The following is a 13,624-nucleotide window of genomic DNA, read 5'->3' as shown; positions in this document are numbered from 1 at the left end:
CCTGGCCTAGCTCTGGCTAGGTAATGTGGAGCCATTTAGAAATAAGAATTGTAAAAAAAAAAAAAAATGTATCATGAAGCAATTCTTTGCAGACTAACACCTGTAGGGTTAACTTCCCACTGTTTGCTCTCTTCCCTGGGCGCTCAGCCTGACCTCTCCTTTGAGGCAGGGGTGCTCTGTGGCTCTTCAGCACTGCCCTGACCCAGCAAGGAGAGCCCCTGCATTAGCAGGTACGTTCAAGCCCAGCTCCCTGTTTGTCTCTCAGGCCTCTCTAGTGTAAATATATTAGGAGCTGGCCTTAAACTAGATCTGAGCTCAAGCACGTTGGCATCTACAACAATTTCCCCAGAGTACAACAAAAACAAAAAGAGGAAAGAAAGATACAGAAGGGACAAAAAGCATGAGAGAAGAAACCCTGGAAAGAAAGTCAGAAATAAAGCTGCCTTTGTTCTGCTCAACATATAAAGTGAGATGCAAGACGTTTGCACAGAAAGATCCTGCTCGTGAGGTCTTGAAGCTTTCTCCTCCCTCTGCCCCTCCATGACACGACTGTGCTCCTTGCTCATGCTACCTTTAAGTAAGCTCTTTAAGTATTTCCCCCACAAGTGAAACTGAGTGAGAACACCACATTCACCAAGTGAGCACCCCGCCAGACATCAACCATGGAGCCTGAAAGGATCAGAGAGGAGCAATTCGTTTCAGCCAGGAGACTAATTGCCAAGAGGGATTCAAGCATCTATAGATTAGGGAGAAGGGGGGAACCCTGAACAAAGAGATGATACAGAGAAGAGGCTCCCAAAGGGCCCAGCCTGAGGCTCGAGGGGATTTCTGCCAGCAGGGTATTTTGTTGATAAGGGTTGCAGAGCTACTCAGTCTGCCAGGCATGAACCTGCGAGATGGTAAAGCATTCCCTGTTGGCCCCGTGATAATGCCTGTACTATCTAGTTATACAATAAGCCTTAGGTTGTTTTCCTAAACCAGGCAGCGGCTGGCAAAGCTAAAATAAGCTACTGTTGTCTCACACTGCAGTAAAGCAGCCTCACACGTACTTTCCTTCTCCCTGCTGATACTTTCCTTCTTCCACTCAGCTGCACAGAGGATACTGATGCCATCAACACAAGAGCAGGGCACTCCCAGGCTGAGCAGGGAACAACTTAAAAGAGGTTCAAACTCCAACCGCTTTGATCAGGAGAGTGGCTCCACCAGAGCCAAAATAAATGTTTGCCGATAATCCCGTGCCCTCTGTTTGCTTGTGTGGCTCCCATTTTATTAGCTTTACTATGGTAAATTTTACAGCTGGGGTTAGCAGAGTGATAAAATGCACAGATTATTCTTCACTATTGCTGATTTGCTTCTCCCCAGTTTAATGCAGCTTTACCTTGAGAAGCCAAATACTTTGATCCAGGATGCTCTCTTGCCCCTTGCAAAACTTCACCTCCTTCTACAACCTGACAAACATCAGTTCGGAAAACAACAGGCTGCTCCAGGGCAAGAGTAGAGCAAGTCATAATCAGGTTTCCCTACTGAATGCTTGAGATGCTCTTTACTAGAGCACCCACATCAAAGATCCTCCTCAACCTTTGCACCACTGTGCTGACAGCGATTTACCCCCTCCTCCCCGCCTCCCTCCCAGCCTGGGCTCCCACAGGACCCCTCAGGTGCTGAAACACAAATAACTACAGGATCAGGACCACAGAAAGTTATTGGCATCCTATGATTTGATTTCTCACCCCATCATCACCAAAGCAGAAGCTTCAGCATCTGTGCAATAGGTTTTAATTCGGCCCAAAAGACAATGCCATAGCTTTCCTCTGTTCTTTCTACTTGATTTATTCAAGTTATGCCCCAGCTATTTCCCATTCTGACAACCAAGAGAGAAGCCAACGGAAGGAAGGGGCTTTGTTTTGCCTTTATTTTTCCAAATTTAAACTGCTCAGATTGGAAACTACACTAATCTGCATCACCTAGCTGGAGACACCTTTGTTGTATCCAGATAAAAATCAAAGCTTAACCAATGTATTAACTGTGGCACAGCAAAAGCTGAAGAAGCTGTCAGTAGCTTTCTAGTTCCAACGTCGAGTTCCTATTGCTTTGCAGCAGGGTGAGAAATTACTACTCAGTCTTTACTGTTTAATTTTATGAATGGAAAATAGATTTGCCCCAGAGCTTGTATTTATTATTCATAGCTTGGTTTGTTCCCTAAGAAACACGAAAGTAGCATCAAATTCAAGGTCTCCCTGGGTGTTAGGGAACTGCAGATCCAGATCAGAAATACACAGTACCGTTCCATTCCTAATTCTTTCATCAACATCTCCAAGGGTAAACACGTGACAAGAGAGATGAGAGTTCAAAAATACATCAGTACCTTGTAGATGGTGAGTACAAATAAACAAACAGGCCTAGAGCCACTACTACAATGAGCTTTGGTACTGCAATTGCAGAAGGTGGCAAGCAGACAACGCTGCAGGTTTTTTTTTTTTTTTTTTTTACATCTCCTAGTTACTGCTGCTTGCCTACACAGTTCTCTCGTGTAGTAGTGTCTACAATAGCAAACTGCTCCCACTGTCCAGCAAAAAAAAAAAAAAAAAAGAGCAATGCGGACACAAACCCTAAGTACAACCAAGGTATGAAACTTAGACTCAAACAGACTCTTGGGTATTTGTGGGTTTAAGCACACCAGAGTATTCTGTGGCAAAAAAAAAAAAATAATAATCCTAGTCCACCTGTGACAATGATTCAGGGAAACTTTTCTATGTTGGCTTGACTGAAGTAACCTCTCTGTGGAGACCTTCACACAACTGATATCGTCATCGGGATTGAGAAGTGTTTTCTCTGCAAGTTTTCTGTGTTTCGCCTTCCACTTAGGATGAAGCCCCCAAATGCAGGTGAGACAGAGCTAACAGAGAAATATTAAAGTTTGAAGATCATCTTCTGCACGTCAGAGGATGCAGCCAGACCAAGAATAGTACTTTGTCTGGAAAGGGTGGTGGCTAAAGGATGGATTAAATGGAGGAGCCTTCCAGACACAGACTGGGGTCACAGCAGGAAGGACTGCTAGGAAGAAGACTTATCATGAGCTATTTGGAAGAAACTCCGAAACTATTAAGTTGTATCTTGATGATATGGGGGCTTCAGCAGCAGCAAAATTGGCTGAAGGAATTCCTGGTTGTGTCAACACACTGGACTTGCGCTGTAGCTTTATTTACTAATTTTAGGCTCAGCCAGTTCTCTGGCCTGGCTCATACCACAAAACCTTCAGCCCAGCTGAAGGGTCGAGGTCCCAGGATGCAGCATTCCTCACATCAAAAGCATTGCTGACATTTCTCCATTGCCCCACCACAGCCTGAAGTGCTGCTCAGGAGGCACTACCACACTACCAGGTTTTTCCCATCACAGCCATTTCAAGACATTCCTGCCGCTCCTGCTTCCTCAGTAGTAACTACACCCACAGGAAACACCGTAGGATGAGATGAAAGTGAGGAGGATGGGGAACACCGTGAAACACAGATATAAATCCAAAGAACTTGCCAAATTGGTACAACAGAGGGAAGATTAGAAAGCTGTTCTACTGTATTGCATAAGTGATTTTTTTTTTCTCTAGATGGCACAAAATATAAAACCACACTGCTACTGGAACCTCTGCAAAGATAAATTGTTTCCTTAGAAAGGGGAAAATGCTACCTACAAGGTCCTGAGCATCTCTAAGTGCTCTTGAGAGTACGCTGCTGATTGATGTCCTTCTGTAAGAGCACCCTGCTGCAGAAGGCCCACCGCAGCTGCTCTGGGGGCCATCACAAACACAGCATCCAGGGCAAAGCAAAGCAGAGAGGCCACTGGAGCTGTGTTCATGCCCATGCCACCTCAGCTACGCGTTCCCATCCCCTTCCTCGCACCCACATTAGGTTCACCCTGCTCTGCTCCATGCCTGCTCACAAAACCACACCAGCAGAAAGATGCTCACCTCTGCCTTGGTGCTTTCTGCTGGTTTAACTTCTTGAACGGTCTCTACAGGAGTCACAGGAGTGCCGTGGCCAGGAGCGGGGAAACAAGGTGGGAGGTTAAGAGCTGCCTAAACTGCTGTGGGACTGCTACCCACGTGCAAGACTGTCCTAGATCCTGCTCAGCTTCATGGAAACTCAAATGCAGCAGTAACAATAAGGCTGTGAACCCAATCCTTTGGGGAAACCTAGGTTTCCTCCAAAGCTGAGCCCCTAAGCGTTTGTAGGCAGGTTGGAGGGGCTTTAAGCAACCTAGTCTAGTGGAAGGTGTCCCTGCCCATGGCAGGGGGATTGGAACTAGATGATCTTTAAGGTCCCTTCCATCTCTATGCATTATATGATTCTATTCCACTGGCTGCCCTAGGTACAGCCTTTCCACAGCACACCAAGCTCCTGCTCCTCAGTCCCAGGTAAATCCTTGCTCTCCAGCTGACACCCCATCTTGAGGAGGAGCCCAGCCACCACGCTGACATGCTCCTGGCTCAGGAGGCATTCACAGCAGCACCCAATGCAGCCCCAGCAGGGCTGCCTCGCTACATCCACACTGCCTTGTGCAGCAGCCCATGTCCTGTGCAAACTGGTGTTAACAGATCAGGGGCCTAGAGGATGACACCCCCCTCACACCAGGAAATCCCAGCCTGTTCCTAAGGCGAAGGCTTTACACCAGTGCTATAGGAAGGGGCTTTTCATTGCAAAATACCTTTCCAACTCTTGCCTTTAATTAACATTTTATGAAATCTAAATATCAGCATTTGGACAATTGATCTGACCTTACCAAAGAGGATCTGTCCTGTCCCCCTGTGAATCAAAACATTTTGTTTTCTGAGCCCTGGAAGAGGAGGCGAGGAGATCAGGACTTCTTTTCATCCCATGCGGATGAGAAAAAAAATAAAAAATATTGAAGACTTGTGGTTTTTGCATGAAGTGGAAAAATCCCGCCGGGGCCAGCCTTTGCACAGCAAAGACCGTTCCTGGCTGCTGCACTGACTAGGTAGAAGCTGCAGCTGATTTTCCCCTTTGCAGCCCCACACCGCCCGGCGCTTGGCGAGAAGCCCCTGTGCGGGACCCCGCGGCTGCTGCCAGCAGCTAATAAGTGTGGGACACGTCAGTGCAAAGCTGGGGGGACATCCCCGCCGCGCACGGCCGTCCAGGAGGTGGCACTGTTAAACTACGGAGCTCTGCCGTAGTTTAATTTTAGTTTACTAGGCTTTTTCCCCTCCTACCTCGCCCCAGTACTCTTTTTTTCCTGCCTTGAGGATGGCGATACATCAGCGAAAAAAAAAAAAACCGGCAAAAAAAAAGCGCTCCTTAAACAGACAATGGCTTTATAATTGCACGAGTGTTTCTCTCTTGCATCAAGGTTTTAAAGGGCTGGCTAGCTAAGATGGAGATGTTTACTCATGTAAGGTGATGATATACAACTTTCTCCCTCCAGTGATTGCCGGAACTGTTCTGTTTTAACCCTCTGACACCTGGACCCAGCCCATTCAAAGTCCCTTTTTTAATTTCTTTTAGAACAGCCTGCACCCTTAACGCACAGCAACGCAGAACACCTACCTAGCTCTGACCCAGCAGGCAAACAACAAAAGCGCTTTATCACGAGGGACACGTTATCACCCCGACTCCCGCTCCCTGAGCAAACAGCGGCGGTGGCCGGGGACAGCAGCGCTCCTCTGCCCGGTGTGTCCCAGGCTACGGTCAGTGAAACGGCACAGACCTGCCCTCCTCAGCAGTTCGCACCAAAGGTTTGCTAAGCTCAGGGGACACACTCTTTCCTGCTGGGACTCAACGGGTCCCTAATCCCCAGGGAGGAGGCAGCGATGCTGCAAGGTTTGCCAGGACTCATCCGTCGGCACTTTCATGTTCCAGCAAGGCCCCATGGGAGAATGGCTTGTTCACTGAAGGGAGGTGGCCGAACAAGCTGCTGCAGTTCACAGCAATGCTTTGACTCTCTCTGAATCTGTAATCAAACTCCAAGTGGGAAAAACATTGCCGGATCGCCCTGAAATTATCTTCACTCACACTTTGATAATGCAGACACCAGCTTTCCTCACAGACACTCCCCACCCTCCATTTGCAACACTCAAAGCCCCCATCATCAAGGAATTAGTGATATTCCTGGAACTATTTCATTGTTTGTTTGCAGGAGAAAGATGGCAACGAGAATGTATTTGCTGGATTTTTACTTCTCAAACTTGTTTAGCAGCAGTGGAAACAACAGGTGGGAAGAAAGCAGCCAGCCATGACCTGCTAGCTCTCCCTAAGCTGCATCTGGCCATGGTTGGAGGGAAATCAGTGGTCGGAGGCTCAGCATGGGAACCGCTCACCTACACCAATTCTGCTTTCAGGGCTTCAACAAGTTCACAAATGAGTGCTGCTCCCTTGAGCAAGGAGGTCCACAACTTCTCAGCCCGCTGTTTTCAAACAACAGCCCAGATGAGTCATAGCAAAGATTGCAGTGTCTGTGTCTTTTTTTAGTGATTTAAAAGTTCTCATGGCCACTTTTTTCCTCCCTGAAACTTGGCCCTTCTCTACCACAATTACAGAAACTACCAGCAAATGAAGCTGTGCAAGCTACATGCTCTGGGACAGCAATGCTCAAGTTTCTAGCTAGAGACAGGCCACAAGTTCTTCTCACCATGTGACTGCTACACACCTGGATCTTCCCTGAACATCACATATGACACACAGGTGTAAGAGCTGACCAGCGTACATGCAGTCAGCTCAACACCTCTCAGAAGCGCTGCCTTTTCTGCAGGCATTCACATAAGCCTGTGACCACTCTGCTTCCCACCAAGGCCATCAGGAAGATGGTCCTGGACTGGTGGTACGAGAACAAACCATTTTCCAACAGCTTCTGGGATTCATTAGAGGACCTACCCACAAGCACCAATTTGTCTGGAAACCAACCCAATTACCAGCTTTCCTGAGGACCTGGCAGCCCCTCCTCTCCCACAGAGAGCACTCACACCTGGCCTCCTGGTACAGGAAACACCATCATGAAACACAGATGGGGCCACAGTGCCTCAGCTGCTACCTCTGCCATCACGAGCAGCATAAGAGTGGCCCACTGCCTTGCTTTGAAGGATCCTCCAAACAGGTGACAAGGACCAGGCCACAAGCCTTATGAATTGCCCCACTGGGCCCTTACTTGTTGGAGCAAGTCTAGTGTCATGCACCAACACAGTGCAAGTGCCTTGAAAATAGAAAGTCTCCAGTTATGCAATCATCTTGATTTCTATCAAAGCCACCTTCCTAGGACTTCACCATGTGAGGAGATATTTATCACTGAAGTGTTAATGACTTAAATATCATCTGCATCCACAGTAAGAGACGATTTCAGCTTATGTTGACAAGACAGAGCTCCCTCCTCTTAAGTAGGAGAAACACTAACCCCAGCACAGTGCTACTGTTATCCCATCTGACCTCAGCAGCCAGCCAAAAATGCAGGGAGCGGCAAGCTTCCGTTACAAGCGGATTTAGTAACCAAATGAGGTGCTCCCTCCATCTCTTGCAAAGAATGCACAAATTCCTTTTTTCTCCTGCCCCATGAACACAGCGGAGATCAAACAATGCGAAGTGATGTATTTGCTCACATTCTCGTATCGCCTTTTGAAATTCATACTCTGTTTAAAAGCCCCTTCAAACCTTGACAGCGGCTCTGGCTATTCCCGCTGCAGGACTCGAGGGCAGTCGTGGGCCACCGACCCCTTCTCTGCCAGAGATGGCTGCCCTGCAGAGGGGAGAGCACAGCACAGCATGTACCTGCTCTCAAGCCACCTCCAGTGACAGGCTGATGAACTAGCAAACCTGGCAATACCAGGCATTAATACAGCTCCTCATCCTCTGCAAGCAGATCCACAGGCAGTTCATTAACAGCTTCAGCTGCCAGCACAAGACTCAGCAGATTCTTTTTTCCCCCCAGAATCACTCTCAGATCACTGCCTATTACCTCCTCACAACCCCCAGCTGCAGCTGTGCTTCTCCCTCAGGCCAGCACGACCATCCCTGCTATCCTACAGCAAGCTGATCCTACTGAAAAAAAGATTAAAATCAGTGTTGGGAGGGTGAGGGGTGCTGTGTTTGTGTCTCCCCCAAGTAGCTTGCGTCAGAGGGGGAACAGAGGAAAGGGGAGAGCTAGATGGCATGTTCAGCAGCAGTTCGGCATTAGGACAGCCTTCCTCTGTCATTAAAAGGACACCATCATTTTTCCTCTGCTCTCCTCAATCCCTTCATATTGGACAAGTCAATAGCCAGCTGAAGCCTCTGCCACCTGTCATTAGTGTGCATTTGGGGCAGAGGGTCCAGTGCTTCCACCTTTCAAGTTCCATTAGGGACCTTATCTGTTTCCCAGTCCTGCCATCAACAGGGGGCACAGATTCTCCCTCCACCACCAGTTTCAGCAAGATTTAGTCTATTTGCAATTTCACCTCAGTCTATTAGTGTCTGCAGCAGCTCTTACTGAAATCAATAGGAGAGAGCCCACTTCACTGATTAAGGTGGGAATTAGATTCCTTCTCTTTCCAAGCAGCCTTGAAGTATTCCTTTCTGCTCTTCAACGCTGCTGCATCCTGCAAGCAGGGGCTGAAATCACCCCTTCTACTTCTGCTCACTTGCACCGAAGTGAAAACGGGGGAGGACAGGTCTGATCTGAAAACCCTTACTCCAACATGCGTTGCCCCAAATAAGGTCAAGGTGATGTTTTCAAGAGGTTTAATTCTGTCTTCTTTTGTTGAGATTAAGGCTGCTTGCAAAAACATTATTATTAAATTGGGTTTCCACTCTTTTTCAGGGGAGTTTCTTGGGGCTTGAGAAATACTTGATCTTTTCCCATGATGTGATGGCATGGGCGGGGGGGGGAGCGGTGGGTGGGGATGGGCAGTGTGTGATGGAATTAAGTGTGCTTCCTTTCAGGTCTGGAGTGGAATTTCTTTCCCACTCTCCTCCAGCTTTAGGTCCCCCCCTCCTCCAGCTTTAGGGATACCAAGAAAGCTAAACACGGCCTTCTCTGGTTTTGCAGAGATCAAGAGGTTTTTAGGGCTGAGTACAGAGTGCTCTCATGACTTTTGTGAAAGAAAGGAATGCTGAATGCTTAGGGGAAAGGATCTCTCCTAAACACTTGGGCACCAAACACTGCGTTAGTTTCCTCATTGCCAGGATGTCTTTCAGGCTGGTCAAAAACCTCTGTGTTGAGATTTAATCAGGACCTGTTTAGTGCATCCTTAAAAAAAAAAAAAGGAACAACCTCTTCTTTTTTCCTGCAACTTCTGTATGAAAACCTTAAAAAATAAATTCTTAATGACACTTATCCTCACACTGCACTAACAGCTGACACAGAAGACCCTGAACTACTTTGTCAATTGACTTGAGCTCAGTAAGAGAACAGATAGGCAAGAAAGCTACACAATGAAGAGCCTGTTAGATGCCCAGATTATCCCCATTTTAAGAAGTGCCAGCGTTGCTAATAAAAACACAAAACAAGTGTTAGTCCCATGAATAGTCCCTTAAGTAACATTCAATATGCCAGAGCTTGAAATTCATGATAGCATAGTTGTTATCCCTATTTTGTTTCTAGGGGAAGCTGAGGCCAGTAGCACAGCTGGGAATCTGCTACACTTCCAGCGTGGCAGCCCAGTGTCCCCACCAGAAACTAGCTGTCCCTTTCCTGTTTCTAACATACCTCTGGATCCTCAAGCAAGAGGTTGCCCCCAGAGTAAGCGAGGAGCCAGCCCTCACTGACTCAGCTGCCTCCAGCCTGGTTTCATCCGCCTCCCTCCTGCAGCAGGGAAGGAGAAGGGCTGTGCCAGCTCCCCACCCGCTCAGGCTGGGGCAACACCAGACCTCGAAGCTGTGGGAGCTCGCAGGCCTGCTCACAGCTGAAGCCCAGGTGAGCCACGGGCACGCTTGTCGGGAGGTGGGGGGGGGGGGGGAGCTATGCTAGCAAACGCCAATGTCTTTCCCAACTGCTGCCAGAGCAGACAGCACCAGGTGCGCTGCTTAACCAGCCCGGGTGCGGCTCTTATCCATTCCAGCCAGTCCCCGAGATACTTTGCCTTGAGTCAGCCGCTGGCAGGGCTCCCGGGGAGGCAGCCTGCTTTGCATCTTCCATCGCAGGGCAGCCCTGGCAGTAGGGAGAGAGGATGGGCACGCAGTGGTACACCTCTGTTCTGAGACTGCGTCACACCTCCTTTTTGCTAACATCCAATTTTATAAGAGGGAACAAAGAGGGTCTAGAAGCAGCTGAATCAAAACAGGGTTTGAACTGTTTGGCTAAACATGCACAAGCCCATATGAATGCACTTATGCGAGCTGACAACCGGTTTTTATCTGGTTAGCGCTCATCAATTAATTAGAGACCAGCACATCCACACCATGGTTTCTCTGTGATTTAGCCAAGTCGATTTTCCAAAACAGTTCTAACTAACCCAGTCACAACTGAATATGTAGAAATATATTTCATGATCTGGGACAGCAGAGTACAGCAGGACTCTCAGGCACACAGTGCACATAAAATGCAGCCCTTCCAAACCTATTACAGAAACTTGCTGGGGCTGCTTACAATATCCATTCCCACCCCAGCCCTCTTGCAGGAACTGCTGCGCTTCCCAGCAGTGCTAGGGGAAAAGGGTACATGCCTGGGTCTTACTTGCTTCAGGTTAGAAGCTGGTATATTAAGCCTAAGCTGCTGGGGAAGGTTTGTGCTCAGACCCCAGCCTGCAAAGGGGAGGTAACCAACAGCTGAGGAGCAGTAGCATCTTAAACAGCTGCAGCTGTTTCCCCAGTGAACGTGATTCAGAGCTGCAGCGTTCAAGAGCTGAAGCTCAGAACATAGCAACAATTCTTGCAAAATATTTTGCTTCTTGTCTTTTCCCCCCCCCCCTTCTCCCCCACACAGCTTTTTAACCTCTTGGTGCCTATGCTGAGTTCCTCCCTAAAATAGGTTTCAGGGTGGAACATACTTGCCACTTGATCCGTGACTTGCTAAATTTAGCCAAACACAGACTGCCTGTATAAGATGGTTCTCTTGAAATGTCAGTAGCCACACACAAAGTTGCCAATGTCATCCAGGAAGTGGGACACCATGGCAGTTATTTTTTTTACTTAAAATAATAATAAAGAGAAACTTTCATACTCTGTGGAGAGGCAACCATAAATTTGATTCCAAAAAAAATAGAGAGAGAAAAGAAAGGACAGACTTCAGCAAAGCTGCACTTGAGACAGAAGAGAACCTTTGTACTTAACATATGTAGAAGAAATTAACTCTTTGAATTTGACTAGAGTCACTGAAAGCTGAAAAAGAGAACAACCTGTTACAAACAGCTTCTGGCATTACAGAGTTAAAGCAGAAAACAGACTGGTTGTCTAGAGGAAGGGAGACGACGAAGAAGAATACACCAACATAACATACAATTCCACCTTCTTAAGTTACCAAGTGTTTGATATCAGGATCTGACTTTGTAAATATATGACTTCTGAAGAGGTATCAAATACCCAACTGCTCCTCCATCCAACAAGGCACTGTGACCTATGGAAACAGTTTCCCAGGGTCTCTGCAGCAGTAACACCATTGGCTGCTAAAGAGCCTTTCTTTTGCAGTCCATAGGCAGCTGTTTCTCCCTGTGCTCCTTACAGCATCACAAGAGAGACAAGTTCTGATACTGAGCAGCAGCCTAGGTCTAAGCATTCCCAAAATAGCTTGCCTTTTTTTTAAAAAAAAAAAGGGACAATTATCTATGAGTTTAAGCCCATATTTAGAGAATTAAAAATAAACAATACACTTCTTTAAAAAAAATCACCTGGCAACAGTACCTTCAGAGTCAGAGAAGCTCCTGTAGATAGAGGGAATATCAGGTCAGCTCATCTCTCCATGAAGGAGAGGGCAGGAACCTGCACTAGGAGCACTGTTTCTGGATACCTCATCTTCCACTTCCATCATTCCTGAAGCACAAATAAGAGCCCCTAGTGAGGCAAAGTCCAAACTCTCTTTCCTGAATGCTGGAGGGCCAAATATAAAGGTGATGAAAATGGTGGGTTGCACCAGCTGCTGCTTCATCACTTGACTACAAGCAGGTGAGCAACCTGGGACAGCCCTAAAGGCAAGTGAGTGCTGAATTAACCCCATTAGCTCCACTTTGCAAATTCCACCCCCCTGCCTCTACAGACAAACCTCCTGCCCTGGCTCTGTTGGGCCTTATAGCTTGGAAATGATCCCAGCTGCAAATAAGCTCCTCTCTATCAGCATGAAAGACTGGTCACCTGCTATATATTCAGGCACATGATGAACCACACGCTGTGAGCTCAGCTCAGCTCAGCTAAGGGGAGAAGCATCTAAATACAGGTGCAATTAAGAGCTTGTTAGCATGCAAAATCAACATGGTTCCCACCCAAATCCTATAGCAAAGCTAAGCAGAAGCAGAGCTAGGCTGGTTCAGGGCCGCTGAGGTTCTCATCCCAGGATGTACACAAAAATGAGGAACGTAAAACCTGGGTTCTAGGTTAAGAAACATTTCTGGATGGAGGGCTCTGAGAGGAAGCTACGATATAGGTACACCTGGGTTGGAGAAATGGCTCGCTGGGTCAGCGGAGACAGTGTCTTGGATCTGACTGATGCTGCAGTCAATCAAATGGGATACTGTGCCCTCCTGGTAAACATAGTCCCCAGCTTTAACGATGCCACCATGGGATAACCTGTTGCATCTTAAATTTAGCTGTCTGGCTATTTTCAAGGCTGAGATGCCTGAACTTTTCCTCTCAGAGACTGAGGCAAAGGCATGAGAGATTAACTGTGAAAACTGTATGTATATGGAGAAACAGAACTGTTATTCAATATCATGTAACGTCTTCCCATTTGAAGAGCTGCCTGACTCTTCAGATAGGTAAGTTTTTGGCTGTGATGGGATGGCTGTGGGAAGGGATAATGCAGGGTTTTGGACAGCAGTGGGACAAGAAAGTGTTCGCTATGCAACCAGCGGTACAGATGCTGTAGTGTTTTGTCATCAGCATTTTGCAGAACTCCCCATAAAGTAAACTGTTGACCTACTTGCCCACAGTCATGGGTAATTATCTTCATATCCAATATAAATTAGCAAGATGTGGGTGTCACTGATACTGGGACAGTGTGACTTGCATCATTTCTGGCATTCGGTAATCTGTAAAATAATTCTAACTACGCGTGGAGAATGATTACAGCAGGAAAAAGGGGAAGATGCATGATTAAAACAGGTGGGTGGAGCCACCAGCATCAAAATTGTGCTGACTCATCTTCCCCATATTTTACATTTTAAACCTAAGCTCTTTTCCTTGTCCCACTAAATACCCCTAGGGTCAACTGAAGATCCAGAAGTTATATAGTTTCATAGTCCCCAAGGCAGCAACATAAAAACATTCACTTTTTTTTTCCAGCTTACTTAAAACTTTTGGAGTCCTGATGACTGTGGTGCAAATCAGAAAACTCAACTGAATCCTGTGGAGATGTTCACCAGAGTAAAAGTTGCAAGCTAAAAGGGAAGCAGGGCCTTTATTCTTAATTAATTCTTATTTAACTCAAATATCTAGCAATCAGTTGGATGAAAATCTCTCTCTGTTTAACATTAAACAGCTGCTGTTCCATTAATGCCTGCGTAAGC

The 13,624-nt window shown here is 47.0% G+C and overlaps 1 long non-coding RNA gene across 1 annotated transcript in view; it reads right to left on the bottom strand.

The window, feature by feature from the left end:
* The window catches only part of LOC141738307 (uncharacterized), a 61,882-nt gene extending 49,917 nt beyond the window's left edge, over positions 1-11,965 (bottom strand). The window contains exon 1 of the long non-coding RNA XR_012585366.1: positions 11,808-11,965. This is a non-coding gene — a long non-coding RNA (uncharacterized LOC141738307). The remainder of the gene's footprint in view (positions 1-11,807) is intronic.
* Positions 11,966-13,624: the final 1,659 nt, after the last annotated feature.

Source organism: Larus michahellis, chromosome 2 (genome assembly GCF_964199755.1).
Source record: "Larus michahellis chromosome 2, bLarMic1.1, whole genome shotgun sequence".
In the NCBI taxonomy this organism is placed as follows: Eukaryota; Metazoa; Chordata; class Aves; order Charadriiformes; family Laridae; genus Larus; species Larus michahellis.
Note: the sequence above shows the minus strand (reverse complement) of the source record. Positions and strands in the feature narration are given on the sequence as shown.